The sequence below is a fragment of the Ovis aries genome, chromosome 16 (assembly GCF_016772045.2).
Source record: "Ovis aries strain OAR_USU_Benz2616 breed Rambouillet chromosome 16, ARS-UI_Ramb_v3.0, whole genome shotgun sequence".
NCBI lineage: Eukaryota > Metazoa > Chordata > Mammalia > Artiodactyla > Bovidae > Ovis > Ovis aries.
The window spans coordinates 22422225-22428718 of record NC_056069.1 but is presented as its reverse complement, the minus strand read 5'-3'; positions in this window follow the sequence as shown (position 1 = coordinate 22428718).

Sequence of the window (6494 nt, the reverse complement as noted above, 5' to 3'; positions counted from 1 at the left end):
TTTAAAGTCAGCAAGTCCTTGATCATACTTACAATCTATGAAATTAAAATATGGGTGTGGTTTCGATCAAGGCCAATGAAATTTGGCAATTCTGAACTAGTTATAAGAACAATTCCACTTCAATTAAGAAAATAAAGATGTGAGCAAAGATTAACATACAAAGATATTCAAGACAGTATTTGTGTATAGGAAAACTTGAGAATAATTTTAATGCTCAATTAGAGGGCACTAAATAAATGATGGTACAGTTATTTAAAATGATGATCAAAATGTAATAGTATTTACTTTAAATGTTAAATAATGGGGAAGTTATAAAACACTAAAGACAGATAAGCTAACTTTTATAGGAAATTTTATCTATATACACAACTAGTCCCAAAGAATATGTAATATAACTATGGCTTATTTTAACTTTCTTCCTCCTTTCTAAACTTTCTAGGATAAATATATGAGGACTTGCATAATTTTATTTTTTAAAACATTTCATTTCAAAAAGAATAAAAGTATCAGAAACTAAAAATGCTACTTGCCAAATGTTTGTCATAAATATCTGCAGCCCCTCCTTTCTACCTGAAATCAGAATAGGCTAACTGATGAAACGGATAAACCCTACATCTTGGCAGCTTTCTTAGGCAGCTCTTCTCTGAGCAGTGACAAGTCACTTTCAATCTACAGCCTTCCTAGATCCTTTGCATTAGGTCAGCGGGCGAAGGAAGAATTTGTAGGGTTGCACAGGTTTTCTTAGACAAGTCCCCATGTAACTCACAATAATGCTATTGGCCAGATCTTGTTTATAATGCCAGGTCTAAAAACTGAGAAAAAGTTAGTTACACGAAAGTGAAAATGAAAGTCACTCAGTTGTGTCCAACTCTTTGTGACTCCATGGACTATAGAGTCCATGGAATTCTCCAGGCCAGAATACTGCAGTGGGTAGCCTATTCCTTCTCCAGGGGATCTTCCCAACTCAAGGATCAAACCCAGGTCTCTCGCATTGCAGGCAGATTCTTCACCAGCTGAGCTACCAGGGAAGCCCTTAGTTACATGACTAGGGGAAAAACGGAAATAATTTGGTAATCAAATTATTACCTACTTGTTAATATAGAGGTGTGAGTGAAGTATTCTTCTAAGAACTAGAAAATGAGGAAATGAAAACTAACCTAGCTAAAGTCAAGCCCAAGCCTCAGCAGGGCTTTCCAGGTGGCGCTGTGGTAAAAAGAATCCACTTGCCAATACAGCAGACAAGGGTTCAATCCCTGAGTCAGGAAGATCCCCTGGAGAAGGAGATGGTAACCAACTCCAGTAGTCTTGCCTGGAAAAGTCCATGGACAGAGGAGCCTGGCAGGCTACAGTCCATGGGGTTGCAAAGGACTGGACATGACTTAGCGACTGAGCATGCACACAAAGCCAACTGCAGTAAATAAATTATATCCAATTCCTACCCTTTGAGCAATGAACAGGAGAGAATCAAATGGATACTGCAAAAGAGGGCATTCTCACCTATGCTCTATACTCTAGGACTTAGTTTTTCAACCACCAACTCACGACCATGTTGCCAGAACAGAATGGCTTATTGCTATCCATGACTTCAACCCAGTACATGGCAGATAGGCAAAGATAGCAGCCAGAATGCACTGGGCTCATAGGGTCTTCAGAAACATGACTGTACAATAAGATCTTAAATTTTAGCACAAATATTAATATGCTTAGTCACTCAGTCATATCTGACGCTTTGTGATCCCATGGACTATATTCTTCCAGGCTCTTCTGTCCATGGGATTTTCCAGGCAAGAATACTGGAGTGGTTTGCCATTTCCTGGTCCAGGGGATCTTCCCAATCCAGGGATTGAGCCTGCATCTCCTGCACTGGCAGGCAGATTCTTTAAAACTGTGCCACCTGGGAAGTCTCTTAAATATTAATGGAGTCAAATATTTTAACCCAAAATTTAACAATATGAAGCACCCAGATAAAGAAAGAATGTAGCCTTTGACAAAATTCAACATCCATTTATGATCAAAACTCTCCAGAAAGCAGGAATAGAAGGAACATACCTCAACATAATAAAAGCTATATATGACAAACCCACAGCAAACATTATCCTCAATGGTGAAAAATTGAAAGCATTTCCCCTAAAGTCAGGAACAAGATAAGGGTGCCCACTTTCACTGCTACTATTCAACATAGTTCTGGAAGTTTTGGCAACAGCAATCAGAGCAGAAAAAGAAATAAAAGGAATCCAAATTGGAAAAGAAGTAAAACTCTCACTGTTTGCAATGACATAATCCTCTACATAGAAAACCCTAAAGACTCCACCAGAAAATTACTAGAGCTAATCAATGAATATAGTAAAGTTGCAGGATATAAAATCAACACACAGAAATCCCTTGCATTCCTATACACTAATACTGAGAAAGTAGAAAGAGAAATTAAGGAAACAATGGAACAAAATAGAAAGCCCAGAGATAAATACACACACCTATGGACACCTTATCTTCAACAAAGGAGGCAAGAATATACAATGGATTAAAGACAATCTCTTTAACAAGTGGTGCTGGGAAAACTGGTCAACCACTTGTAAAAGAATGAAACTAGAACACTTTCTAACATGATACACAAAAATAAACTCAAAATGGATTAAAGATCTAAATGTAAGACCAGAAACTATAAAACTCCTAGAGGAGAACATAGGCAAAACACTCTCCGACATAAATCACAGCAGGATCCTCTATGATCCACCTCCCAGAATACTGGAAATAAAAGCAAAAATAAACAAATGGGATCTAATTAAAATTAAAAGCTTCCGCACAACAAAGGAAACTATAAGTAAGGTGAAAAGACAGCCCTCTGAATGGGAGAAAACAATAGCAAATGAAGCAACTGACAAACAACTAATCTCAAAAATATACAAGCAACTTATGCAGCTCAACTCCAGAAAAATAAATGACCCAATCAAAAAATGGGCCAAAGAACTAAATAGGCATTTCTCCAAAGAAGACATATGGATGGCTAACAAACACATGAAAAGACGCTCAACATCACTCATTATCAGAGAAATGCAAATCAAGACCACAATGAGGTACCATTTCACACCAGTCAGAATGGCTGCAATCCAAAAGTCTATAAGCAATAAATGCTGGAGAGGGTGTTTATAATGGCCAGAACATGGAAACAACCTAGATGTCCATCCGCAGATGAATGGATAAGAAAGCTGTGGTACATATACACAATGGAGTATTACTCAGCCATTAAAAAGAATACATTTGAATCCGTTCTAATGAGGTGGATGAAACTGGAGCTGATTATACAGAGTGAAGTAAGCCAGAAAGAAAAACACCAGTACAGTATACTAACACATATATATGGAATTTAGAAAGATGGTAATGATGACCCTGTATGTGAGACAGCAAAAGAGACACAGATGTACAGAACAGACTTTTGGACTCTGTGGGAGAGGGAGAGGGTGGGATGATTTGGGAGAATGGCATTGAAACATGTATACTATCATGTAAGAAACGAATCGCCAGTCTAGGTTCAATACAGGATATAGGATGCTTGGGGCTGGTGCACTGGGATGACCCAGAGAGATGATATGGGCAGGGTGGTGGGAGGGGGGTTCAGGATTGGGAACTCATGTACACCCGTGGTGGGTTCATGTCAATGTATGGCAAAACCAATACAGTATTGTAAAGTAAAATAAAAAAAATTAAAAATTAAAAAAAAGAGTGTATTAACAGAAAGATATTATTTTCAGAGACTTTAGTAAAAGAAAGAGCTAAAAGTAAGAATCTGGCAGTTTATTCATCACCATTCAGGGAGAGACATTAAATCACAATGTTAGCAAATATTCATTGAACTCTGTGGCTCAGAGGCTTCTAAATTTATCACACACATTATATCACCTAATTGTGTAACAACTCTTATGAAATAACTTCTGTCATTATATCCTTTCAACAGAAGAAGAAACAGATGGTCAGGAAGTCTAAGCGACTTGCTGAAGTTTTAAGTTTGTGTCAGATTCATGAGTGAACTGAAGGTTTTTGATACCAGGAGCTGAGAGGCAGTTTACTCATAACATCACATGGAACATGAAAATCATGCTCATCTAAGAAGTGCACCCTATGGCAGAGCAAGAGTAATTCATCATGTTCCACCATGGCCTGAATGAAATACTTCCCCAACCAATTGCTTCTAAACTTGGCTGGTGTCACTGGGAGCTTATACAGTTCCCAAGCCCTGTCCCAGCCATGTCTAAAATGAAAATCTCTATAAGTAGGGCTCAAGGATCCATACTCTTAAAAAGCTCCTAAAGTGATTGGGAATGTAATCACATTTGGGAATTAATACTCCAGAATTTCCCTTGCCTCACTCTGACTCACACAATTGAAAGATTCTATTTAAAAATTCAGCCATGTTGACAATGAGACAGTGTATCCTAGATGATATACATAAAATTCCACTTACAGGAACATTTATATTATTTTGTAAATTACTTGGGTTTCCCAAGTATCTTAAATGGTTAAGAATCTGACTACAATGCAGAAGACCTGGGTTCAATCCATGGGTAGTAAAGATCCCCTGGAGAAGGGCATGGCAACCCACTCCAATATTATTGCCTGGAGAATTCCATGGACAGAGGAGCCTGGTGGGCTACAGTCCATGGGGTCGTAAAGAATCAGACATGACTGAGCAACTAACACACACAGTTTTCAGTTTTGTAGATTAGTCTTTTAGAAATTTGATCAACACAGCTAGATTCCTCCCCCTCCCCACCCCCACCCCAAATCTCTTCATTTCATACTGTGGTTCAGTTGGGTGAAAGAGAGTCCTGGTTTGCCCAGAGCTCTTCTAGTTTTCACACTGAAAGTCTCACTTCTCAGGAGATTTCTCTAGTCAAACTGATACAACTGGTAGGGTGACCAATGCATCCCACTTTGCCTGTGACCACCTCATGCTTTAAAATTGAAGGTCCCGTGTCCTGGAAATCCCTTGAGTCCCAGGCGAACTGCACTGGCTGGTCACCCCTACTTAGTCACAAATCACTGCCTCCCTATAAGACTCCCTCTGCATAGTCTGATCCCTCTGCCCTCTACCACTCTGCTTTGTGTGCTAAGTCATGTCGGACCCTTTGTGACCCCAGGGACTGTAGCCTGCCAGGCTTATCTGTCCATAGGATTTTCCAGGCAAGAATATTGGGGTGGGTTGCCATTTCCTCCTCCAGGAGATCTTCCCAACTCAGGGATCGAACCCAAGTCTTCTGAATCTCCAGCACTGGCAGGCAGATTTTTTACCACTGAGCCACCTGGGAAGCTGTGCTTAGTCTGATAAACTCACACAAATTCTCTGTTTTATCTCTTACTAAAGTATCCCATCCCCAAGGACTCAATGATTCTAAAGTATTCAGGAAATGAAGATTTTATTCCTATGGAGGCCTCATAAGTTAAAACATACAGCTGAGAGGCCACACTGGGAACTTATTCAGAGAAAAGAAACCACCATTTAGGATTTTCCAAAAATGGAATGTTCTGTAATTTCTCCACATCCTTTCAAAACCAGGATTGAAAAAGCAAACAAAGGTGTGTTGCTATCAGTTCCAAATATTAATGGGAAGAAATTAAAGGGTCACACCAGATAATGTGATCACAGAAACTCCAGGATCTCTGGCTGCTGCTGCTTCGGCTGCTGCTGCTGCTGCTAAGTCGCTTCAGTCGTGTCCGACTCTGTGCAACCCCATAGATGGCAGCCCACCAGGCTCCCCTGTCCCTGGGATTCTCCAGGCAAGAACACTGGAGTGGGTTGCCATTTCTTTCTCCAATGCATGAAAGTGAAAAGTGAAAGTGAAGTCGCTCAGTCGCGCCCAACTCCTAGCGACCCCATGGACTGCAGCCTACCAGACTCCTCCGTCCATGGGATTTTTCCAGGCAAGGGTACTGGAGTGACCTGCCATTGCCTTCTCCAAAGATCTCTGGAGTCTGCGGAAAAAAACTTAGAGGTCACCAAGTGTTCCTAATTAAATAAGACCCCCAGTGCTTCCCTCGTTGACTGAATGCCTCTCTAATGTGGGGTTCAGACTTCATTCCTCATCTGTCACGTTGGTTATGTTTCAAGTGAGTGACCCAAGTGAGTGAGTTTTCCTAATAGATTTTTACTTTGTCTCTGAGACCTTTTCTTCATGTAAGAACTGGTGAGCGCTGGGTCAGTCATTTAGACATCAACACATATGAATATTCATAAACAGGGTCTGTTTTAGTGTTCCCAAACTCTGCTTCATGAATAATTCACATGTTTGACAGCAACCTATGTTATTCAATTTATTTAAAGACTACAATCAATATAGCATGCTGCTCTAAAACATAGCAACCAGTCCTTTAACTGGAGTGTGCTTTACAATTTCTTTCCAGTTATTTCTCCATCACACTGAACCACAAATATAGGGTAATTACTAATAATTCTATCTCCATTTGCATGTCACCACAATCAACATATTGATTGCTTTTTG